The sequence below is a fragment of the Miniopterus natalensis genome, chromosome 2 (genome assembly GCF_054644295.1).
Source record: "Miniopterus natalensis isolate mMinNat1 chromosome 2, mMinNat1.hap1, whole genome shotgun sequence".
In the NCBI taxonomy this organism is placed as follows: Eukaryota; Metazoa; Chordata; class Mammalia; order Chiroptera; family Miniopteridae; genus Miniopterus; species Miniopterus natalensis.
Window position 1 is genome coordinate 185286811 of NC_142082.1, and position 12488 is coordinate 185299298.

The following is a 12488-nucleotide window of genomic DNA, read 5'->3' on the forward strand; positions in this document are numbered from 1 at the left end:
TCCACTCCCTAAAACCTTAGGAGCTCCAGGAACCCAGAAATATCCTTTCTCTGTGTCTGCTGGGTGTGCCCACTACCCTGCTGAACCCTAGACAGCTTGCTCCGTCCTCAGTTAAAACCATGTTTGCCGGGTCTTTCCGACTGCCTGGTTGAGCTGGGTCTCGACCAGCGCGGTGCATCTGGGAAAAGACGCCAGCACCCCTGCGTTTGGACTCTGGGTGCTTGACAGTCTGGGATCTGGAGAATGTCAGGGGGTGTCTTTGAGCCTGGATGTCATGGTCAGCTTCCTTCCTTGCTACATTCACGGCACCTGATACAACGTGGCCTCTGCGTGTGTAAATAAGTAACACTGTTGCCTGTGCAACCTGTGTGATATCCAGGATATAAAGTACAGGGATCACTTTGTAAACTGAAACATAATATAAATATTGGCAAGTGCAATAAAAGTTGGGCTTGTCAGTGTGGGCGTGGGTAGGTAGGTTCTGTGGGTGTCTGCAGGGTGGGGCAAAGTTCACCCCAGGAATGGGGCTAATCACCAAGGGAGAGTTTCAGGGACACCTGTGCGAGGCCGGGTGGGCCTGCTCTCCAGGGTCTCTGCTAAGGCAGGACTTATTTGGAGGGGCCTTTCCTGCCCTGTAGGTCTTCCTGGAGGCTCGCCCGCATCTACAAATAGAACAGTGGGGGGGGGGGGGCGCGGGGAGGAGGCTGGCATAGGACACATTGTGTTCCCAAAGGAGGAGCGTCCTGACGCTCTGGCATAGGGGGCTTCGTGCCTTCCGCGCGGGGAGCTGGGCGTCGCTGCGATAACAAAGCTGCTCTGCAGCCCCCCGACCCCCACCAGTGGCGGCCGGGCTGCGACTTCTCTCTGCGTTGGCACAGACCCAGCCCCTGGGCAGGGTGAGATCAGCCCCTCACTCCGACGCCCGGGGGAGCGGGCACGGCTCTACCCCAGCGCCCAGCGTCCTGGTTGCCCTTCACCCACCTCGGTCCCCCGGGCGTCAGTCACCCCGGCACCTCCACTACTTGTTGACGCGCCCTCCCATCTTGCGTTTTCTTTCTCCTACGTTTGCACCCTGGGGTCCCAGAGACAGGGTCCTTCCCCGTCCGCCCCGCACTCCGCGAACCCCCAAAACTCGAGGGCAGTGCCTCGGCCGGTGTCTACACCGGCTCATGGCACAGACCCGCAGAGCCGGGCTCCGGAGGGAGGTGGGACCTCGCCAGCGCAGCCGGGGCGCCGGAAGGGAACCTCCATCCGTCCCGCAGCGCGGTGCCCACCCCGCCTGGACCGCAGCCCCGCCCGGTGCGCGGGGTCGGGCGCGCGCCGGATGCCCGGCTGCACGCGACGTCCCCTCGCGGCGCCCTGCTCGCCCCCGCGCGTTGACCTTGGCAGTCCCTCCGCCCCTCCCGCCTCAGTTTCCCCACGCGTGCAGCCGAGGAGGGGCGAGAGGAGAGGCCGGGGAGCGCGGCCCCGCCCCGCCTCGCGGACATCCAATCGGGCGCAGCGGTCCTGGGGGTGTGTCCCGCCCGGGGCCGCGGCTGGGGGCCCGGGGGCGGGTCCGGAGCTCGGGGCGGGGTCGGGATCGGCGCGGGGGCCTCGGGGCGGGGCTTCCGGGCCAGCCCCCCGCGCGCTGCCCGCGCGGCCCCGCTGGGCTAGGAGCGCGAGGGGCGGCGCGTGCCGCGGGGGGCGCGGCTGGCACGGGCGCGGGGGCGGCGCCGGGCATGGGCTGAGACGCGGCGGCCCGGGGCGGGGGCGGCGGGCGCGGGGTCGGAGGCGGCCGCTAGCGCCAGGCCCCGAGCCGCCTCCCTCGCGCGCTGCCCGGCGGACGGCGGGCGGCGGACGGGCCCCGGGGCTCGGGGTGAGCGGGCGCGCGCGGGGCTCTGCGGGCCGGGCCCCCCCCCCCCGGGGACCCAGAGCGGCGGGCGGGGGAGGGGCGGGGCTGGCGGCGCATGCGCGGGGCCCGGGGCGCGGGCCGAGGGCGTTCGCCGCGGGTTGGTGCGGGGGAGCCCGCAGTCCGGGGCCGCCCCCTCCGCCTCCCTCCCGGAGTCGGGCGCCCGCGGTTGTCGCTGGGGCGGGGGGCGCGCGGAGCTCTTGGCCGGGACCTCAGAGACTCGGGTCCCCGCGCGCTCCCGGGAGGCAAGGCCAGCGGGCGGGGCGTCGGGCGCGCCCTCCACTCCGCGCGAGCTGGGGCGTCGCCGACGGGAGGGGGCGTTGCCCAAGATCCCGGGGGTCCCCGAAGCTGAGCAGCCCGAGGCCCCGACAGCGCGACTCTCCGGGCCGCGCGCTCGGCGCCCGCGGTCGGGAGGGAGCAGCTCGCGGCGGGTTAGTTCAGCGCCCAGGGCACCTCCGAGGACCTGCCCCCGGTGCGCCCGGCGCGGGCGGGCCCCCGGGTCGGGCCGGGCGAGCCCCGGGCCCTGGTTGAGCGCCTCCAGGGGCCAAGGTGGTGCTGGCGAAAGTCCGGGGGATCGGGTCCGCCCCGCGCCCACCCCAGACCCACAGGGACAGAAAACGCACGCCCCCCCCCTTCCTCGCCTTTTAGAGTTTAAAGGAGGGGCCGCGTGCCCCAAATGTCAAAGTTCTTCCTAAAAAAAAAAAAAAAAGTCCGTGGTGGTTGTAATGTCGTGGGTTTAGAGGGGCGCTCCGGGGACCTCCGGGGCTGCGCCCTCACCCCAGCCCCAGCCCCCCTTCCCTAAAGCAGAGGGCCCCCTCCGACCCCAAGGCTGCTTGGGCAGGGTGGCGGGGTAATGGGTGGGGGGAGGGCCACAGGGATCCTGGGAGCGACCCTGCCACACGCCGCCTTTGCAGCAGCAGGTCAGGGTGACTTTCCTCTCCAAGGTGGTGGAGCGCTGGGGAGAATCCAGAGGACCTATCGGAATCGCTGCCTTTTCTGCCTCCTGCTGCCAAGGCCGCGAGGGCCCGGCCTCCTCTGCAGAGCAACAGTCGGTGGCCAGACAAGCCCAGTACCCAGACCCTGTCATTGCAGGTGAGTAGAAGGTTTCATTTAGTCATGTTTCCAGACCGAAATGTGTGTTTTCTTCTGCTGTGTTACAGACTAGCCGCTTGAAGGTTAATTTGTTACTTTGGGATGCAACATTGGATACATTGTTCCCGCTTTGAAAGTAAGATAAATGTGGGTAGATTCCCTTTGAAGTTTCTTGTGTCAGTGTCACTAGGAACCTCATTTCTTTAGGGCAGGCGGGTTCCCTGGGATTCAAAACTAGATAGTGTCACTGTGAGAAGTGTCACTACCTAACAGACGCCGAAGTCACAGACGAGTAAAGGGCTGTTTTAAGTCCCATTTGACTATCACGCAGATGGCTTTCTTTAGATAGCAGGCCAGGTCGAGACCTGCCTTCAGCTGGGATGGCAGGGAGAAGGCCGCAGGGTGCCACAGGTTGCATGTCACTGTCCATGGGGGGCCAATGCAGTGACCCTGGCAGCATTCGTGCAACTTTGAAGCGAAAACAAGTTAATGGACGGTAGAAGAAAAAAATGTTTCTCTTTTCTTGTCTCTTAGACTTATAAGTTACTCCATAATCATAAATAGTTCTTTTTACTAAGTGTCGTTTGTCAAACCTGTAAACAGAGATTTTTAAACATTGCATGTGTTCTTGAGAGGACAGAAGAAACAACCGTGTTTCTTCTCTGCAAACTGTTTTGTAATCTGCGCTAATTATTGGGCTGCGAAAAACATTTCCATGAGAATAACTTTGTGTTTCGCCCTTTAAAATGTCTATATAATATTCCATTGTGTTTAGGTGCAGGATTTAGCCAACCCCTATATACCGATATATCGAAATTTATGTTTTTAAGTTCACTTATTCTACAAATGTTGATTGAGTAGCTGCTGTTGAGCAAGGCAGCTGTGGATCTGCTCATGAAGCCACTTTTTATAGCAGAATATAAAAAAGAAAGTTCAAGCTTGTCTTCCTTGTCTTAAAAGGGGAGTCAACTGGAGTGCGGAGGGGAACTGTTTCCGCCTCAGTGTCTCCCCCGTTCAGTGCTGTTTCTGGCGCGCTGTCTGGGGGCCTCTGTGTTTTTATAATAAATATTCTTTAAGCAATCTTTTTGAAAATTTTAATTAAAATGTTTCTTTGCTTAGTGTAAACAGATTTTTAAACACTCCAGATTCTCTTCCCTCTTTTTGCTCTCCCACAGCCTCTGCACGTGAGGGTCTGTTCTCAGTGGCAAAGGGGCTGGGGGGCGGGCGGTGTCTAATTTCCATGTGATTGTTGGTTGAGCATTTGGGCTGTATAATTCCTGCTTTTTTGGAAGTCGAGGGCCTCTTTTTATTTTCGTTTCTCGGTGGCAAGGCATAGAGTCAGTCTTAAATGTTTCATAGACATTTCAAAGAAAGGCGTAGTTTCCGCCTGTAGGGTAGGCGTTTGCTGTATCTGTTGTCTGTGGCTTATTAATCACTCAGAACAAGCTAGCTCACCACTAAGGCCACGTGGTCAGGGGAGATTGGCAAAGAATTTTCATTTCCAACTCGGTGTTAGATTGTTTTAAGGAGGTCCTCGTGGGCTGCATGTGAAAGCGCGAGTTTCTTCCTCCCCGTGTCTCTGTCGCTGGCGGGCGGTGAGATTCCCGTGGGAAGGAGCACGTGCGTGCGAGTGTCCCTGCCTGTCCTGTGGGCCACACGCACAGCGTGGTCCGCCCGGCTCGTGGTCTGGAGCTGTGCTTGTTATTTGCTTCGAGGGCATTTAATGACTTGGCACCGTGCAGTAGTGACTTGGAGCTGCCTGGAAGAGTTTATGCGCTACGGAAAGGGAAGGGTTTAATCCTTGCTCGGTCGGGCCCAGTGGAGTTGTTTGCGGCTGAGCTGGATTTGTTGTGAGGTCAGCATCTAGCACGAGAAAAAAGGGTTTGCAAGCGTCGGTTTGCATCAGGGAGGCAGCTGGTAAAGGCTGGAGAGGTGTCGGACCATTAGGTGCCACCTGCCTACCAGGCCCGGAGGTCCTTGGCCACCTCTCTAAATTGCTGCTCCCCCTTCACGAGGGCTGGGAGGCTGAGAAGTCGTGTCTTACGTGAAGATTCTTGTAAAATGTGAAAACCCGTGCGCAGCCCAGGTGTCTTGAAGGAAGGAGCCACGTGCCACCTGCCTGCACCTCCCACTTGGCCACGTCGGACACCTGCGCTATCGTTGCACTGACCATTTTATGGTTTCTCAGAGGCTTTCAGAGAGAAACACGATTCTTTCATTTAAAAAAAAGTTTATCTTAGTAGTTATTTTTTTAAAAATGTGTCTTTATTGATTTTGGAGAGAGGAAGGGAGAGAGAGAGAGATAGAAACAGTGATGAGAGTCATTGACCGGCTGCCTCCAGCACGCCCCCTGCTGGGGATCAACCCCACAACCCTGGGAATCGAACCAGTGACCTTTTGGTTCATGAGTCGACGCTCCACCGCTGAGCCACGTGGGCCAGGCTCACTTTTTCATTTGTGAGTAGGTAAATAAGAATTCTACGCCAGTCGTAACCAGACCACCATGAGTGGCTCATGTTTTCTCGGAACGTGGCTACCCCCTCGGGTTTGGGGGCCATACGTCTGGCGTGGGCCTGTACTCGGTATCCCTGTTATTCCGACCATGCAGAGGACGCCCCTCATCCTGGGGGGCTGCAGAAACAGGCCCGGCGATGCCTTCCTGGGCTGGGACACAGCTTCCTTGGGCTGATCCCAGGTGCTGTCCTGCGTCACGGCCCCGTTAGTCTAACTTCCCCCCGAGTGGAGCTCGCTGAGAGCGGCGTAGTCGTGCTCATTTCTGCCCAGCGGGTCCTGTATGCTCAGGAGGTACTTCTAAGTGCTCTTGGAACAGAATTTAATTCAACAAGTGTTTATTAATGGGCCTCTGTTTTCTACAGTTCTCAAGTGTGGGTGGCAGCTGGCGGGGGGGGCCTAGAATACAGACCGTGGGCCTCCCCACAGCAAAAGGGTGTCCCCTCGGCGTTTCAGCTTCTGTCCTCCCTTAGAGAGTGAGAGAGAGGGAGGGAGGGGGGAGAGAGAGAGAAACGTTGATGTGGGAGAGACACATCGATTGGTTGCCCCCCGAACATGCCCCCACCGAGCCGGGGAATCGAACCTGAAACCCAGGTACGTGCCCTTGACCCGGAGTTGAACCCTCGACCCTTCGGTGCCCTGGTCAGTGCTCTAACCACTAGGCCATCCCGCCGGGGCTGGGAGCCCATTCTTCCATCGGGACAGGGGTGTCCTGCGTGGCAGGCTGGGCACACACCTGCAGTGCCATCCCGTCAACGTCACGAAGGCGGTGGCAGCGGAGGAAACAGTTCTGCGCGTCATTATCACTAGGTTTTGTGCATTCGGTAGGTTTTTCATGAAATCTCCTGAGACTCATAAAAAAGTGCTTTTTCTGTAAGGTCGTGGATTCAGATTTCAAAGGACCGGCTCAGTAGGGATGGGGTGCGCCTTGACCTGTGCGGGCTGGGAAGCGCTTGTGTTCAGCCCGGCGGGGTCCCGCTGACGCTCCAGCCGCGGAGCCAGGGTCTGCGCAGGAGAAACGAGAACAGGGCCCGTAGCCCTGTGCGCCCCGCGGCCGCCGGCCTTTCTTTGCCCTGTTTCAAGAGACTTGCAAGTACAGAGGAACAGGGCTTCCCGTTCCACCCGCTTGCTCTACCCTCCGAGCGTGGAGGCCACGAGCGAACCGTGGCGAAGGCGTCCCCCTGGGCCGCGGGGGTGGGAGGGCCTGTGTCCGGCGTCTGACGCGCCCTTTGAGTGGCTGGTTCAGCACATCGCGCGCCCCAGCCCCCTTTCCCGTGTCTGAGAGAGAGCGAGGCCCCGCGACCTCTCGCGGCCGCTCGTAACTGAGTAAGGCTGCGGTTATGTGATGACCACACCCGGGCCACGCGTTGCCAAGCTCCCGGGAGCGAGACCCAGTTATCTGGAGGTTGACACGTGGACGTGTCCCTTTCCAAAATATTCTAGTAAGTTGGTTGTCAGCCTGACGGGAGCATTTCAGTGCCTGGTTACGATCGGGCCGTGTGGCTGGTCGACCACAGGATCGCGGGACCGAGTGACAGTCAAATCTTGATGATCCGAAAGTAAGTTTTCTTCTGTGCCCCGTGGGTTAGATGGGATGTTTTTTATCGAAATAATTTTTAGAAGCGCCTTCAGCCAGCTGCCTTTTTGGACAAGTCCGCGTCTCTCGGGCTGCCAACAACTCGCAGGCTGTATCTCTCTCTCCCTCGGAACATGAGTAAGTTCGATGAACCCTGGACGGTGGCCTCGTCGGAGCGCGTTCTGTGGGACATCCCAGCAGCTGGGTTTGTGTCCCATTTGCCGTCCACTGGTTTTCCGTCTGTGCGTTGGGGACGGGATTCACGGGAATGACGTTTAATAGGGACGTTCTTCAGAGAAGTTTGAGATGTTTTAGCTAGAACCAGCCCGTGGAGGGTGGAAGCGACTTACGGTAGAGACAGACGGCCTGGCCGGTGTGGCTCAGCGGTCAGAGCATCGGCCCGCATGCCAGAGGGTCTCGGGTTCGATTCCTGGTCAAGGGCACGTACCTGGGTTGCAGGCTCGATCCCCGGCCCGAGTCGGGGCTTGTGTGTCTCTGTCCCATCGATGTTTCTCTCCCCCCCACCCTGCCTTCCACTCTCTCTAAAAACCAGCGGAAAAAATAGCCGCCCCTGAGGATTAACAACTACAACAGGGTAGAGACAAACGGCGTATTCGATGTGCTTACGGCAGCCTTGGGCTTTAGGGTTTGTGGGGGACGGTCCTGCCTGGGTTGACGGCCTTTTCTTTCCACTGTGAAACGTGACAGTCTGTCACCGGGGCCTGTCCCCAGCTCTAGCCTCAGCTTCGGGCCATCGCCGGTGGCCCCAGCAGGCGGGCCGGGGCACAGGGGAGTGAGGAGCCCCTCCGTGGGCCCTGTCCTTGGAAAAGCTCCCTGAGGGGGCGGTTTCCAGGCAGGAAGACCTATCGCTGTGGCGCTCAAGCCGTGCGCACGGACCGAAGCCGCCCTCAGCGAGGAGACGGGAGTTCCTAAAGCTCAGTTGTGCGAGGGCTTGGACGTGGCGAGGTCGGGGCTCCGGCCCCCGCGGGGCTTTAGATGCGGCCATAGCTGCCCCTCCTGGAGAGAAAACCCGGGCGAACAGGCCGAAAGAACGTGGGTGACAAGGGAGAACCCGGGAGCGCGGGGGCCGCCGGGGGCCAGGGCGTTTGTCTGGCTCGGGGAGCAGGCTCTGGAACTGGGGGGAGGCAGGGCCAAGGTGGGGGCGCCCAGCAGCCCGAGCTCCAGGGGTTGTCGCCGTCCGCCCAGGGACAGGAAGGACGGCCAGGGCGGTGCGCTGAGCCGGGGAGCCGGCCGTGGTGACCAGGGGAAGGGGGAGCGGAAAGCGTCCCCGGGGGCCGTGCGTGAGGCCCGAGCGAGGGGCGGACGCGGCCGTTTCTCTCCCGGGAACCCGCAGTTCCCGGCCGTCCCCGGCCGTCCCTTCACCTGGGTGACGGCAGCGAGGTCGCTGTGCGTCTGGGTCAGGAGTCTAAGGGAAGGTGAATGTTTAACCCGCTCAAGGCCGCCCGGAAACCCTTCGTAGGGACGGAGGCCCAGGACCGAAGGGAGGGAAGCTTCTCGAAGGGGAAAGAGCAGCTTCCCCGCGGCTGACTCACGGCCGAGGGAAGGGCCGGGACCGGGGCCCCTGCGCGCTCGGGGCGAATGAAGCCGGGTGCGGGCTTCCTGGGCGGGACGGGCCATTTTCCAGAGGGCACTGGGAAAGCTCCCTGCCCAGTGAGATGCCCGGGCTGCTCCGGCCGAAGGAAACCCCTGAGGGACAGGGTCGGGCAGTTAAACTGAGCTCAGCGGGGACTTGGCTCTAGGACTGGACAGACGAGGCCTGGCTGTGGCATGAACGCCTGCCCGGCGGGCGGCTCTGACGGCTGCCCGCGTTGTGGGTGCCCCCGAGGCCGCGTGGCCGGGAGGCGGGCGCTCACTCTCCCGTGGTCTCTGCTCACTGCCCCCCCCCCCCCGCCCGTGCCAGCATTGAATGTCCGAGGTTGCTGGACCCAGGCAGCCTTGACCCCTCTCGAGTCCCCCGCACTTGGTCAACATTCTGTGACCTCCGGCCCTACATCCCTGACGTCCCCCGACCCCTGACCCTCTTGGAGGCTCCTACTCGGTGTGTCGGGTTCTGAGCCGCCCCCAGTTTCTTTTCCGGGGCCTGACCCTGCCCTTCCCCCCGTCCCAGGAGTGGCCTCCCGCTGGGGCAGCGGAGGCCGGACAGGGCAGGCGGACTGCTGGTCTGGGCTGCGCCCCAGTTTCCGCATCTGCGAGTGGGGTGCGTGCCAGTGCTCCGCATGGGGCTGCACTGGACGTCCTAGGAGCCTGTAGAGGCTGCTTTGCTCACTAACTGGGCCTCAGGGACTCGCCCGCCCTCGCTTCCCAGCGTCCGTGGGGGTGGGAACCCCAGGGGCCCTGTTCTTTCTACGCAGGCCCTGTCCCGTTTCTCTCAGGCCCCCGGGGCACTCCCGAACCCTGACCCTCCAACCCCCCTTCACCCCATAATCTCTGCCCTTGAATTTCAGCCAAAAATTACTTTCTCAGGGAAACCTCCCTGCCCTGCCTGTCCAAGCCAGACCTCCGAGGCAAACACTTAACCTCAGTGCTTTTCACCTAAAACCTGGTGCCTTGTGTTAATTTGCGTGACGCTGGGTGCAAGTCCCCCTCCCGGTCGCAGACCCTGGAGCTCGGAGGCTGGAGGTTGGAGGTCAGAAGCCACTGCCGCCGGCTCACCCTTGTGCTGCAGGACCCGTCGTGAGCCTGCAGCTCTGTGGGCTCACCTTCCATCTGAGATTCCTTCAAGACTTAAACGCCGCCTCCTCCGTGAAGCCCTCCTTGATCCTGCCCCAGGCTGGATGCAGCAATCTTGTCTCTGGTTCTCCTGCCTTTACTGCGGCCGTGTCCACTGGGTACCTTAGTCATTTACTCCCGAGCTCCTTCATCTACTTGGCAGGTCTTTACTGAGCACCTACCGCGTGAGCCGGGCGGTGGTCTGGGTGCTGGGAGAGCCGTGGGGAGCGGCGGGCGCTGCAGAACACAAGGCACACGGCTCCCAGGCCGGGGGAACGGGCTTCGTTGTCGCGCGGCGGGTGGCGCAGTGGGTGGCGTGGCCGGTGGCGTGGCGCGTGGCAGGTGGCGTGGCGGGTCACAGCCAGCGCAGCGGGCGGGTGGGCGCTTCCTGCAGGACCACGTTTCACAGCGGCCCGAACGTGCGGCTCGGTTCGCATTAGTCTTTAAACTCAGAGTCTCCTCCCACCAAAGGAGCCAAGTCGGGAGAGAGGAGAGAGAACAAACGTCCGAGAACTTCAGGCCCAGTGCAACTCCGATGATTGTCTCGGGGCGTCAGAGCTGGTGCCCAGTGGAGCCCGTTGGCCCACCGAGGTCAGCAGGATTGGGTCCTAGGTGGGTGTTAGGTCTGACCACACCCGCAGTGACCCGGCCTCCGGGATCCCCGTGAGTCCCGACACGGCACCTGCCTCCTGTCACGACAGCCCCGCGTCGGAAGCCGGCGGGCCCTCCCGCCGAGCGTGTCTTAGTCACACGAGTGCGACGACTGCTCCGCGCGCGGCTCTGAGGGGTGAGAGCCGGCGGTGCCCGTAGCCTGACTCCGTTTGGTTTGACATGTGAAGGCGGCAGACGGCTCCCAAGGCAAGTGTAAGCTCCTGTCCCAGGGTAACAGGCGGATAGTGACAAGGCCTCCAGGGGCAGGCAGGCCTCTGGCTTTGCGGCTGGGGTGACAGGCAGGGAGGGAGGGAGGCATCCCGGGCCCTGGCAGGTCAGGTGGGAGCTGGGCTGGCTGCCCGAGGTGCCTGGGAAATGCCCTCCTCCGTGGGCAGGGCCGCCTTCCAGCTCCAGACTCACCTCTTTCCATCGGGATCCCTAAAAACCAGGCAGGGGAGCTGGGCTTGAGGGTTTATTTCAGTCAGGTTTATGCAGCTTTATTAACTCAGTAGAATTCATCCTCTGTCCGTGTGCGATTCTGTGAGTTGTCAAAACCGTCTATGGCCCCGACTCCTCGCTGGTTGTCAGCCCAGAGGCGCCCACCTTCCTTCGCTCGTGGCTTCACAGTTGTCAAAACCAGCAGCGTGGGCCAAGCCCGCCTCACGCCCTCAGTCCCTCTGGTCTCCACCTGCCTCGGTGCAGCCAGAGAAAGGTCTCTGCTTTCACCAGCTCATCGGGCCGCCTGGGTCATCCAGGCCGGTCTCCCCTCTGGGCTCCGTCCTGGGGTGGCCGTAACGGTGCCCCACCGGTGATCTGGCTTTAAACAGCAGACATTTAGTCCCGTTCTGGAGGCCAGAAGTTCGAAGTCGAGGGGCCGGCAGGACCATGCTCCCCTGAAACTCTGGGTGGGACCCTTCCTTGCCTTCTCCTAACTCCTGGGGGGGCATCAACCCCGGGCAGTCCTAGGCTTGTGGAGGCCTCACCCCAGCCCCTGCCTCTGTTGTCACATGGAGTTCTGTGTGCGTGTGTGTGCGTGTCTCTGCGTGTCTGTGTGTCTCTGTGTGTCTCTCTGTGTGTCTGTGTGTGTCTCTCTGTGTGTCTGTGTGTGTCTGTGTGTCTCTGCGTGTGTCTGCGTGTGTCTGCGTGTCTGTGTGTGTCTGTGTGTCCGTGTGTGTCCGTGTGTGTCCGTGTGTGTGTGTCTGTGTGTCTGTGTGTGTCTGTGTGTCTGTGTGTCCGCGTGTGTCCGCGTGTGTCCGCGTGTGTCCGCGTGTGTCCGCGTGTGTCCGCGTGTGTCCGCGTGTGTCTGTGTGTCTGTGTGTCTGTGTGTCTCTGCGTGTGTCTGCGTGTGTCTGCGTGTGTCTGTGTGTCCGTGTGTGTCTGTGTGTGTCTGTGTCCAAATTCCCCTTTTATCTGGATACCAGTCATCACAGGGTTAAGGGTCCCCTGCAGTGTGACTTCATTTACCTAATGACACCTGCAAAGACTCTATTTCAATAGGGTCCCCTCCAGGGCGCTGGCGGGTAGGACGTGGGCATCTCTTTCAGGGGTGGGGGGGCACAAATCAGCCCATCATGGGACCCTCATCACGTCTGCAGAGCCCTGTTGCCGTGCAACGCCACGTGTCCATGGGCTCTGGGAGCGGAGGGTGGACGTCTTCGGGGGCCGTTAGGCGCCACACCGTGGTCCTGCCCCATGGAACCCCCGTGGGACTGACAGCTGGCACCTGCTGGGGGAGATGCGGAGCATTGAGACCCCGGCGTGTCCTGGTCGTCCTGGAGCGTGGTGACCGATTAGGGCAGGTCCCTAGCGTGAGAGGTCGCAGTCACCCAGTGCCTCCGGCCCCTGAGGCAGGGCTGGTGACCCCAGCCTCGCCCAGGCGGTGCGGTTTCAGAGCGACATGGAGGAAACGGCACGTGAGTGCGGAGCCTGGTGCGGGGGGAGAACTCGCCGTGGCCACTGGGCGGGGAGGGGCCGGGGGTAGGGAGGTCGTGGGGCCCGTGGACTCTCCTGGCCCCTTGTCCGCGTTTTCAGGCGGAAGGA

The 12488-nt window shown here is 61.5% G+C and overlaps 1 protein-coding gene across 2 annotated transcripts in view; it reads left to right on the forward strand.

The window, feature by feature from the left end:
* Positions 1–2836: 2836 nt before the first annotated feature.
* Positions 2837–12488, forward strand: part of PPARA (peroxisome proliferator activated receptor alpha) — a 48676-nt gene continuing 39024 nt past the window's right edge. For both annotated transcript variants that reach the window (XM_087814980.1, XM_087814981.1), the window contains exon 1: positions 2837–2980. The gene's annotated coding sequence lies outside the window, so the exon portion shown is untranslated. The remainder of the gene's footprint in view (positions 2981–12488) is intronic.